General features: G+C 37.1%; 1 pseudogene; it reads left to right on the forward strand.

The window, feature by feature from the left end:
- The window catches only part of LOC124514239 (heat shock cognate 71 kDa protein-like), a 187,880-nt pseudogene extending 178,438 nt beyond the window's left edge, over positions 1-9,442 (forward strand).
- The last annotated feature ends 3,003 nt before the right edge of the window (positions 9,443-12,445 follow it).

Genomic DNA, 12,445 nt, shown 5'->3' on the forward strand with positions numbered 1-12,445 from the left:
AGAGGAAAATGAATTCAATGACAGTACATCTCTCATTAGAAACTACAGAAGTGGCACATTTTTCAAGTACTAAAAGAAAACTGTCAATCCAGATTTCTATATTTAGTAAAAATATGCCTCAGGAATGAAAAGGAAATGAAGACATTAGCAGATGAAGGGAAACTAAGAGAATTTTTCATGAGAAGACCTACCCTAAAAGAATGGCTGAAGAAAGATCTCTAAACAGAAAGTAAGTGATAAAAGCAGGAATTTGAGAATATCAGAAAGGAAGATAGTAAGAGTTAAAGGTAGGAATAAATACAATAGACTTTCTTTTTCCTTTTTGAATTTTCCTCTTGAGTTTTATAAATTGTGTTAGATGGTTGGAGAAAAATTTTAATACTATCTGATAGGGTTCTCAATATGTGTACAATTTATATGATCTTGTATTATAAGGGGGGAGGTTTAAAGGAACATAAATTTATTCTAATTAATTTGAATATATATATATATATATATGCACCTACATACACATTTATAAAATAAGAAATGTATAAAGAGACATACTTTAACCACTTAAAACCACTATATATATATATATATATATATATATGTATATATTATAAGTTGTATTTTTAATTAACATTTTTTTTTTATTTTAGAGAGAAAGAGAGAGGGAGAGGACAGAGGGAAAGAAAGAGAATCCCAAACAAGCTCCATGCTCAGCACAGAGCATGTGGGGCTCGATCTCACAACCCTAGGACGATGACCTAAGCTGAAATCAAGTGTTGGATGTTCCGGGCGCCTGATTGGCTCATTCGGTTGGGCATCCAACTTTGGCTCAGGTCATGATCTCACAACTTGTGAGTTTGGGCCCTGCATCAGGCTCTGTGCTGACAGCTTGGAGCCTGGAGCCTGCTTCAGATTCTGTGTCTCTCTCTTTCTCTGCGCTTCTCCTGCTCATGCTCTGATTCTCTCTCTCAAAAATAAATAAACATTAAAAAAAATTACTTAAAAAAAAAGAGTTGGATGCTCAAACAACTGAGCCACTCAGGTGCTCCAAAAATTGTATTTTTAAAAAATGTTGAACTAAACTACAATATGGCAATAAAATAAAACAGAACAAAAATATTAAGAACAAGAGAAAAAATAAAATTGTAGATGTATGCCTTAAAATAGGAATAATTACATTAAATGTAAATGAATTAAATACAGTAATTAAAAGACAGAGATTGTCAAGGAGAAAAAAATATGACTTATTTGCATGCTGTCTAAAAGAAACTCACTTCAAATATAGTGATATACATAGATTGAAAACAAAAGGATGGAAAAGGTACAATCAATCAAAGTAGGAGAGAAATATTAATATGTAAATTTTATTTCTGAGCAAAAAAATGCATATAAAGCAACATCATCTGATGTTGAAGATCAATACATCAAGAATACATAGCCATTCTAAAAGTGCATGCATCAAACAATGATGATGTAAATTATGAAAAAAAAAAAAAAGCCTAAGAGGTAAAAGGAGAAATAGTCAAATCTGCAATTACAATTAAGGACTTCAACACCTCCCTCTCAACAATTGAGAGAAAATCTGCAAGTAAATAAAAGAACTCTGTAACACTCAACCAAGAGGAACCAATAAACACTTATTGAATCTGATACCCAAAAAGAGCAGAATAAACTCTTGTCAATAATACACCAAACATTTAATAAATATAGACTATATCTTTGGCCATGAGACAAACCTCAACAAATCAAAAAAAAAAATGAAATCATAGAGTTTTCTGACCATTAATCTTGAAATCAGTGTTAGAACACTAACAGAAAAACCTCCAAATAATCAGAAACTAAAAACTGCATGTTTAGATAATTCATCGCTCATAGAGAAAGTATCAAGAGAAATTTTTTTTAAAGTACATGAGTTGAATGAAAACAAAAAGACAACATATAAAAGTTTGAAGATCACAGATAAAGCAGTGTTAAGAGGGAAACTTTTAGCATTAAATGTTTACTTTTTTTATATGCTGGTCCAAGGCTTGCCAGTAACTTGGTCAAATGGCCAGGCCATTATCTGTAACCCATGAATAAGGTTTATAACTGCAGCAATTCCTGTTAATGCTTGGGAGTATGTTAATGCTTGGGAGTAATGTTAATGCTTGGGACTAAAGTCTAAGAAAGGTATACATAGACAATATATCAACACCAATAAATTTGGTAGCAGAGGCCTTAACAGAAGTTTATAGAGACCCAATTCATAATCAGGCTAGGTCAAGGATTCTGGATCTGGTATCCTCAGACCTAAAACCAGAGAGCCATTTCCTCTCACCTTGGTGCCAGGGGTTGTGTGCACCTGTGCACCAACATCTAAAAGCCCAAGAAGTACAAATTTCTCATCTTCCCATGGACTTCTAACCTTGGCATAGGATCTCTGGTCTCTCCTGGGGACACTTACCAACCACTAGTCTTGTTTACTTCTGAACACCGAGAGGTCTGAGCAGAAGAGAGTTCTTCCAACATACCCTCAGATCCACATGGAGAAGCAGAGGACACAGTTCCTTTATCCATCATTGGGGCTGGCAAAGTATAAACTTGAGTAGGGTCACCCTGTCAGTACTTGGCCATGAGTTTTCTGGGGTAGGAGGCAGGAGTGGAGAGCCAGGAAGAGCAGTAGTCTGGATAAACAGCTCTTTCCCAGCCAAGGCACCCAGGGATGGCACTGGTTGGGCTCATTCAAGCAGAACCTAGGCTTCTCCTCTTAAAAAGCTATTGTAGCAGCTATCTGGATTCTATTTTCCTGGCAGTGGCTGCTGTCAGGGCAATTTGAAAGAGTGATTTTTAGTAATACATCCCCTACACCATGCCACTCTCCCTTTATAACTTTAACAAGATTATCTCTGAAGGGCATTTAATTAAGTCTCTAAGGTCTCCTCAGGGTCACTGGGCAAAGTGATCTCAAAGGGCTCTACATTCTTCCTTCTGAAATTTCAACAATGTGCTGCATTTCAGGGAGTTTATTAGTGCAAGAGACCTAGAGTTACTCAACCCACCAACAGTCCTCTCATCCCATTGTTAGAGCACTGCAAGCATTAGCTAGGGAACTCCTCCCTCAGTTTTTTTCTGAACTCCTCGCGGTATCTAAACCACAGAGCTTAGCCAGGGAACTGGAGACTAAAGAGAAGTAACAGAATTATTCCAAAACCCAATATCACATGAACAATCCCTTAACATCTTCCAAGAATGCCCTGTAGCTTCTGCTGGCATTTCTCAAGACCTATTGGCTTGGCAAACAAACTCCATGGGATCCTCCAGCACCTTCCAAGACCTATGGGAAAAATACCCTCCAGGACCTTCATACTCTTGCAAATTATCTGCTGAGCACCTATCTGGACTGTTCTATGTTCTCTACTAGCACCTCCCAAAGGTGACTCATGGAATCTTCAGGTGTTTTGCTTTTCCAGAGTAGCATTGTGCTTAATTGACTACCTGCTTGATGTGCCAATTTGCCAGGAATTCAGTAGAGCTGAAGAGAACCAAACTCGTAGGTGTCGAAGAAATCAGTTAAGATAACAAACCAAAATTAAATAATAGTCAAGTTTTTAAACAGTGTAATAATACAAACATGAGGCTAAGCCAAAGAAGGCACTGGCTACTCCTTGCTTTATTTTCTACCATGGAATAGCAAGCATCAATGAGGGGGTCAGTGAGATCAAATGTAGGGATTGTCTCACTGCTAAGGGAGCCCTGAACAAAAAGCTTCTACAGTTTACAAACCAGAGGGCCTAGGGAGGATTGAAGGAAGACCTAGTAATGGAAAAGTACTGAGCCAGAGGGAAGAAAAATTGTCTTCAAAATTCTTTCTCTCCTTTCCATGATAAGGAGGTCTCAGAAGAAGCACTTGAGGAAGTCATTGGCTGAAGGCCCCAGATTAAGAGACCTCTGAGTGGAGGTGCCTGTGGGCTAGGAATACAGCTGTGAGTAAGGGCACAGCCAGCCAGGGGCCTTGAGTCCTGAACACAACTCCTTTCAGGGACTGTACTGCACTGGCTGTGCACAAAGTCTGCTGTGAGGAGAGCAGGTAAAGCCTCTTAAATTGCCTGTGGTTGGGCCTGGAAAATTGCACATAGGTTAGTAACAAGGAGCTGGTCTCCTTAGATATGAGGGAAAAATAACTAAATACATACATACATACATATATACATACATAGATACATACCAGAGTAAGACAAATCTAAAAAAAAAGGAAAAAAGAAATAATAAAGAGCAAATCAATTAAAATTAAAGCAGGCAAACAATAATCAATGAATTAAAGTTAAGTTCTTTAAAAGAATCAATAAAATTGACAAACTACTAGTAAGCATAGCAATTTAAAAAAGACACAAATCTCCAATATCAGAAATGAAACTAGTGATATTTCTGTAGATCCTAAAGACTTCAAAATGATAATAATGGCATACTATGAAGAATTAAATACACATAAATTTTACATTTCAGGTGAAATGGGCCAATTCCTCAAAATCTAACTCAATATATCAAAAAAAAAAAATTCCAAGGGTATCAAGCTGGTTTAAGCACTCAAAAATCAAACAGTTCAATCAGCCATGTCAACAGGTTACAGAAGAGAAAGTATTTAACAATATCAATTGGTGCCTAAGAGCATATTTTATGAAATCTAACAACTTATGATTTTTAAATTCACAGTAAGCTATAAGTAGAGAGGGGAAATCCTCAATTTAATGAAGATCATCTTCATTAAAACAATAGTTTTAATTTATATCATATAAATTTATATGTAGAAAAACTATAATTTATATAATATTTAATGGTGAAAAACTATAATTTATATCATATTTAATGGTGAAGGACTGAATGTGCTTCCCCCTTAAATTGAGAACAAGGCAAGGATCCCTTCTCTCACCACTGTAATTCAACACAGTACTGGAAGTTCCAACCAGCACAATAAGACAGTAAAAGGAAAGGAAAGACATATAGTTTGGAAAAAAAAAAAATTAAACTGTTTCCATTTTCAATTGACCTGATGGTCTACACAGAAAATCCCAGGACGCCTGGGTGACTCAGTCAGTTAAGCCTTCGACTTCAGCTCAGGTCATGATCTTACAGTTAGTGAGTTCAAGCCCCATATTGGGCTCTGTGCTGACAGCTCACGGCCTAGAGCCTGCTTCCTATACTGTGTTTCCTTCTCACTCTCTCTGCCCCTCCCCTGCTTGTGCTCTGTCTCTGTCTCTCATAAATAAATAAACATTAAAAAAAAAGAAAAGAAAACCCCAATGATTCTACAAACAAGAAATTTTGAAACTAATAAATGAGCTCACCAAATTTGTAGAACACAACAAGGTTAACATATAAAAATTAACTACATCTTGACGAAGTTCCAATAGTTTCTTTTTGCTTTTGTTTCTCTTGCCTCAGGAAAATATCTATAAATAAGAAAATATCTATAAATATAAGAATCTAGGATTCTGATGATTTCCTGGCTCATATTTAGGTCTTTGATCCATTTTGAATTTCTTTTTATGTATGGTGTAGGAAAGTAGTCCAGTTTCATCCTTTTGCATGTTTCTGTCCAGTTTTCCCAAAAGCATTTGTGGAAGAGACTATCTTTTTCCCATTGGATATTCTTTTCTGCTTTGTCAAAGATTAATTAACTATATAGTTGTGGCTTCCTTCCTGGATTCTATTTTGTTCTGTTATTGGTTCTATTCTGAACTACGTGTCTATTTTTGTGCCACTGCCATACTGTTTTGATCACTATAGCTTTTTAATATTACTTGAAGTCTGGAATTGTGATACTTCCAGCTTTGATTTTCTTTTTCAAGGTTGCTTTGGCTTTCAGGGTCTTTTGAGATTCCATACAGACTGAAATAAGTCAGAGAAATACAAACATGATTTCACTCATATATGGAATTTAAGAAAGAAAACAAGCAAGAAAGGGAGAAAGAAAAGAGAGAGAGACAAACAAAGAAACAGAGTATTAACTTAGAGAACAAACTGGGAGGGGATTTGGTGGGAGCTGGGTGAAATAGGTGATGGGGACTAAGGTGTGCAATTGTGATGAGCACCGGGTAGTATACGGAAGTGTTGAATCACTAAATCTCACACCTGAAACTAATATTACACTGTATTCTAATTAACTGGAATGTAAATAATAAGTTAAAAAATTTCATTATATTTTATATAAACACAATTGACATATTGAAACTAAAATTAAAAATACAATTTACAGTTGATCAAAAAAAGAAATATTTAGGTATAAATCCATCAAAATATATGCAGGACTTATATACTGAAAAGCATAAAATTCTGATAAAAAACAAAATCAAAATAAATAGAGATGTCTTTGTTCATATCAAATAATTGAACTTCATCAAAATGAAAAGTTTTCCACTGCAAACAACCCTACTAAGAGGATGAAAAAAACAGCTACCAACTAGGTGAAAATATTTGCAAAGCACATACCTGGCAAAGGACTCAGATAAAAAATATGAAAAAAACCTGACATTAAAGAAACAACCAATACAATTAGAAAATGAGCAAAAGATACATAGAGGCATTTCGCCAAAGGGAATATTCAGCTGACAAATAAGCCAAGCACATGAAAAGATGTCCAACATCACTAGCCATTAGGGAAATGCAAATTAAGATCACAATGACGTATCAATAAACATCTATTAGAACAGTTAAAATAAAACATAGTAGCAATAACAAATACTGGTGAGTCTGTGAAGAAACTGTATATCTCAAATACTGCTGGTTGGAATGTGAAATGTTATAACTACCCTGGAAGAGTTTATAGTTGGTGTCTTAAAAAACTAAACATAATAAATAACTGCCCTACTTGGCATTTATCCCAGAGACACAAATATCTGCACATGTATACTAACGAGCCTGACTCTCTGATGACAGCTTCCACGTGGTGTTGCTTCCCCCCTTTGCCTTCTGCCCCACATCAGATAAGAACTAGTGAGAAAGCCTGGGGCTCCCTCCTTAGGTCCTGCTGGGAAGGTCAGAACCTGAGAGATGAGAAAAACAGTACCCAGGGGGAAACAAGATCAAAAGTCAAACAACTAAGCTACACCAGAAACTAATAAAAAATAAAAAGTAAACAAGCATAATTTAATAAGGTAAAAATCAATAATAGAAAAATCTGGTTCTGTGAATACCAAGAAAATGAAATTGGCACTTGTAATTCAATGAAAATTGGGATTGAGAAAGGAGACAAAGATTATGAATAGAGGCAATAAAACATAGAAAAATACAAAATATTATGTATGACTTTGTATATATATTTGACAACCTACAGAAAATGGATGTTCTTCCTGGGGTGACAGATGATTTTAAATAGCTCAAAGAGAAAAGAAAACTTGAAGAGACTAATTAAACTTTGAAGATATTGTAAAGATAGCTAGAGCCAGTTGTACAATTTAGCAAATTAAGAAGAAAAAACATTCACTACATGTGGTGCTAGCTTTCCAGATTTCTGTTTTCTTCACAAGCCATGCTAGGCCCACACAGAAGCAACTGTCTAGCAGACCCTCAGTGGGCACTGATCTTGACACCACTTACTCTTGTGTGGGTGTCTTCTAGCACCAGAAAGTGGAAATAATTGCCAATGATAAGGGAAACTGAACCACCCAGTTATATCTACTTTACTGACACTGGTCATGTCGGTGGTGCTACAAAGAATCAAGTTGCAATAAACCCCACCAACACAGTTTTTGATACCAAATGCCTGATTGGATGTAGGTTTGATGATGCTGTTGTCCAATCTGATGTGAGACAGTGGTCTTTCATGGTGGTGAATGATGCTGGAAGCCCAAGGTCCAAGTAGAATACAAGGGAGAAACAGAAGTTTCTATCCAGAGGGGGTGTCCCCTAATGGTTTTGACAAAGATAAAGGAAATTGCAGAGCCATACCTTGGGAAAGCTGTTATCAATGCAGTTGTCACAGTACCTGCTTACTTTAATAACTCAGAATCAGGCTACCAGAGATGCAAGAACTGTTGCTGGTCTCACTGAACTTAGAATCATCAATGAGCTAACTGCCGTTACTATTGCTTACATCTTAGACAAAAAGGTTAAAGCTGAAAGAAATGTGCTTATCTTTGACTTAGGAGGTGACACTTTTGATGTGTCCATCTTCACTATTGAAGATGGGATCTTTGTAATAAAATCTATAGCTGGAGACACAAAGTTAGGTAGAGAAGACTTTGACAAGAGAATGGTCAACCATGTTATTGCTGTGTTCAATCCACAAACGTAAGAAGGACATCAGCCAGTACATACTGCTTGTGAACATGCTACGTGTACTTGTCTCCAGTAACCATGCCAGTATAGAGTTTGATTCTCTGTATGAAAGACTTGACTTCTATATCTCTAATAATCATGCCCAATGTGAAGAATTAAATGCTGACCTGTTCTTTGGCACTCTGAACCCTATAGAGAAAGCCCTTCATGATGCCAAGCTAGGCAAGTCTCATATCCATGATTTATTGTCCTGGTGGGTGGTTATACCCATATCCCCAGTGTTCAGAAACTTCTGAAAAACCATCTTCAATGGGAAAGAAATGAATAAGAGCATCAACCCTGATGAGGCTGTTGCTTATGGTGTAGCTGTCCAGGCAGCTGTCCTTTCTGGAGACAAATTTGAAAATGTTAAAGATTTGCTGCTGTTGGATGTCACTCCTTCTCTTAGCTTTGAAACTTCTGGAGGAGTCATGACTGTCCTCATCAAGTGCAATACTACCAAACAGATGCGAACCTTCACTACCTACTCTGACAACCAGGTGTGCTCACTCACCACCTGTTCAGTTCAGGTGTTCATTCATCTTTATGAAGGTGAGCATGTCATGACTGAGGATAACAGCCTACTTGGCAAGTTTGAAATCATAGCATATCTTCTGCCCCCTGTGCTGTACCTCAGATTGAAGTCACTTTTGATATTGATGATAATGGCATCCTCGGTGTCTCTGCTGTGGATAAGAGTATGGAAAAAGAGAACAAGTTTACCACTAGTAATTACAAGGGTCATTTGAGCAAGGAAGATATTGAGCATATGGTCAGGAAGCTGAGAAGTACAAAGTCGAAAATGAGAAGCAGCAGGACAATGTATCTTCTGAGAGTTCACTTGAATCTTATGCATTCAACATGAAAGCAACTGTTGAAGATGAAAAACTTCATGACAAAATCAATGATGAGGACAAACAGTAGATTCTTGGCAAGTGTAACAAAATCATCAACCAGCTTGATAAGAACCAGACTGCAGAGAAGGAAGAATTTGGACATCATAAGAAAGAGCCGAAGAAAGTCTGCAACTCCATCATTACCCAACTGTTACCAGAGTGCAGGAGGCATGCCAGGAGAAATGCCTGGGAGCTTCTCTGGTGGTGGAGCTCCTGCATCTGGTGGTGCCTCCTCTGGATCCACCATCAAAGAGGTTGAGTAAGCCAACCTGAGAATAGACCTAGCATTGTTCCACATAAAACATTTGAAGGACCCAAATTTGTAGCAAATTCCATGGCAGTTTTAAAGTCGAGCTGCTATTGTAAATAAACTGGGCATCTTGATACTTGAATATGGAATAAGTGCACAGGGGAAAGAAATAAACATTGCACTTTATAAGCACTGTATTCTAGGTGGCAAATGCGATGCCTTAAATAAAACTGTACTTAAAATTGAAAAAAAAATAAAAAAGGAAAACACGAACTATCAAAATTTAACTTACATTCCTGAAAACAACAGCGAACCCAAAACTACAGGTAAACCAGGAAAAGAGGAATTATCCTTAATCTGATAAACATTTTCTCCAAAAAAATCTAAAGAAACATCGTAATTAGTGGTAAAATACCAGCACGTTCCCATGAGACAGTTTTAAGAAAAAAATTTGTTCTACTCATTCATTCATTGCTACGAATTTTTATTGTGCTGAAAGCTGTTGCTAATATATTAAATAAAACCAACCAAACAAACAAAATTTAATATTAGAAAGGAAAAAGCAAAACTGTTATTTATTTATTTATTTATTTATTATTTTTTATAGATCGGGTAGTTTATTTTAAACATATAAGGTATCCAGTTGAACAATTAATGGACTAACATGAATTCAATCGAAGAGATTAAATTAAAATTAACACAAACCTATAATATAATTTCCTATTGTAGCAGCAGGAACCAATAATAAAATTTTCTCGAAAAAAAAACCAGTATTCCCCATTCACACTAGCAAAAAGAAAGATAAGCCATGTGAAAAACAAACCTCATGAATACATCAAGATAATAAAAAAAAACTAACAGATTAAAAAATCTGAACAAACAGGAACCCACACTATATTTTTTACTGAGAAAGTTCTGTATTATAAAAATATTGGTTCTTCTCCACTTCACCTACACTTTTAGAAAGTCCCAATCTGACTTTTTGTTGCAAATAGTGGACTGAGCACAGGCATTTATATCTTCTCCCTCTCGAGATTTCATTTAAATGATAGCAAAGCAAGATGTAAGAAGACACTTGGAAAAGAGAATTTAACTAAGCTTAAGACAGAGGGAAGATAGACGCGTGCTCACAGCTTGGGAGAGACCTGGAACTGTGAGAAGGTAATAGTCTGTCCTGATCTACTCTGGGTCTTGTATTTGATGGCTATACGTACAGTGGAAGGAAAATAGAGAATTAAGTTCTGTATGTGGAGCAGTGACTCTCATCAACACACCATTACCCATAAATAATACAGACACATAAGAGTATCAGTAGCTTGACCTGTTCTTTCCAGACAGAATTGTGGGAAGTTATAAAGAATTTGAACAATCTGGAGGAGAACTAGAGTGACTGATGAGGCCATTAGAAGGCCTGAGAAAAGCATGAAATATTCAGGTCCTGCCTCTTCTGTCACCCAATAATGTTAGCTAGGCTCCAATCTATTCATTTCAAAGTAAAGACCTCCAGTGGACAATCCTTACCCATGTGCATGTGCTCCCAACCAAGCTTATTGCTTCACTCTTTGATATGAAATTTAACATGATAACCAAGGAAAACATTTAAGGAAAGACCACTGATGTGCCCCAAGGGGAACAACTACGGTTGCACATAGAAGATGTTTAATGAATATTTGCTGAAAAAGTGACTGGCCAAAAGAAAACTAACAAAAACTGACAGTGGAGAAAATGTAATTCAGGAAATAGAAAATATATGAACATACAAAACAAGAAATCTAGTATCCTTGGTGAAGTTGGGGGTGATATTCCTCCCATAAAACAGTAACAGTTATAGAAGTAAGGTAGACAAGAAGGAAGGAAGGGGGAGGGAGGGAGGAAAGAAAGGGGAAGGATAAACTGAAAGGGAGGGAGGAAGAGAGGGAGCTAGAGAGAAAGGAAGAGAGAGAGAAAGGCAGACAGAAAGAAAGGCAGAAGGAGAAAGGGAGGGAAGAAAGGAAGAAACTCTAAGATATTTTTAAGTTTAAAAAAATTAAAGTTTATTTATTTATTATAAAAAAGTTTATTTATTTATTTAATTTGAGGAAGGGGGCAGACAATGGGAGAGAGATAGAGAATCCCACGAAGGCTCCACACTATCAGCGTGGACCCAGCGTGGGGCTGGAAATCTGTGAGATCATGACCTGAGCCAAAAACAAGAGTGTGATACTTAACCGACTGAGCCACCCAGGCACCCCTCTAAGATTTTTTTAAATTTAGTTTCCTCTACACTGCCCCCCCTCAAAAGTTGAAAGATAAAATGAAGGCAAATAGAATACTGAATAAATGAGAAGGAGATAAAATACATAACAGGTCAATTTTGAGGATGTACCGTGGTCACATAGTTCATTCCTTCTAGTGGAGTTCTGGAATTGTAGAAGAGTGTACCCTATAATATGGCCAGATGCATGTTCAGAGAGTACATGTGCACATGAACACACATGCACACATACACACATGCACATGCTCTTGTGTGCATACACAATGCACATGTGTCCTCATACCCAGATGCATGCATGCATGCACGCACACACACATACATGTTGGCTCCCATGCACACATGCAGCTGCATTGCATGAGAGGTTGATGCACTGAAATAGCTAACCTGGCTATTTTCATCTGTCCCTACTTTAGATGCCAGATTCCCACTGCTCCATGATCTCAAATCCATCCTGCAAGGATGGAAGGGACAGAGTGTGTGCACTGCTGCATGTGCACCCTGATTTGGGGGTGGAGGCACTATGAGTGAGCAAGAGTGAGGACACATAGGTATGCTCAGCCACATGCTACAAGTGGCTCCTAATGTGGCACCGATGCTCTGCCCCTGATTTAAAAACTACACTTGATTTCCACATCCACCATTTGGTTAAATTTAAGTGGATCATCTGATTGAACCCAAGATCTAGCATCCCTAATTCACTTCCACCCTCCCTCTAAGCCTTTCTGTATTCCCACCAAGTCCAAGGTCACCCAACCTGGCCAA

Source organism: Lynx rufus, unplaced genomic scaffold (genome assembly GCF_022079265.1).
Source record: "Lynx rufus isolate CCGP_SWC_20201006 ecotype Redwood Valley unplaced genomic scaffold, mLynRuf1.p SCAF_2, whole genome shotgun sequence".
In the NCBI taxonomy this organism is placed as follows: Eukaryota; Metazoa; Chordata; class Mammalia; order Carnivora; family Felidae; genus Lynx; species Lynx rufus.